Below are 781 nucleotides of genomic sequence, written 5' to 3' on the forward strand. Positions count from 1 at the left end.
AAGCTGGATTTGCATAGTACTCAAAGGAGAAGAGATTTTCAAAAAAGAGAATATCTGAAGAGGGGATATTCAAAGCAACCAGACTGAGGATCAAATGGGAAGAAGCCAAGTTTAGTTCTAGTGGAGGCAGTGGTGCAACTGTACAGTAAAGTCACTGAACCTTTTGCGGAGTGTGGCAGATTACAATAAAGGTGAATGTTTGATTGGTTCAACACTTGCTATTTGGTGCTATCAGCCTGGCACATAGCAAATATGTTCCTGCTTTGGCTCCAGAAGTTCAGGAGGAATTGAGATCAGTTGAAGCACCTTCACAGATGAATTATGAAAAACCCAAAATGATAGAACCATCAGCTGCGGGTTCAGTGCAAATCAATCCAGGCAGAAAATGTCAGACACGAGTTTACACTTTGACTCAGCAAGCACCGATGGATCTGTAGATGCTGACAATGACAATTGCAGATGGTTTTATAGTTTATTTTCAGTAACTTGTAATGATAAATTTGATGTTTTTGTATTTAGTAGTTTACTCGTTATGTCATGTCAGATGTTTTGGATTGATCAGATTATTTGCTAAGATATATTCAGGATTGTTTTAGTTTGTTCTGTTTCAATGTTGAGGTTTATGTTAATGAAATGGAAAGCTGTTGAGTTAGTTTGCAACTAGAAATTATGTAAATTTCGGGACGAATTTATTTAGGAGGAAGATTGTGAAAACTGAAAAATGGCGTTTTAGACCTCGCACGCTTTTCAAAGCACCGCGATGATTTTAAGTGAAAAAATA

Source organism: Dendrobium catenatum, unplaced genomic scaffold, assembly GCF_001605985.2.
Source record: "Dendrobium catenatum unplaced genomic scaffold, ASM160598v2 fragScaff_scaffold_1258, whole genome shotgun sequence".
Classification (NCBI taxonomy): domain Eukaryota; kingdom Viridiplantae; phylum Streptophyta; class Magnoliopsida; order Asparagales; family Orchidaceae; genus Dendrobium; species Dendrobium catenatum.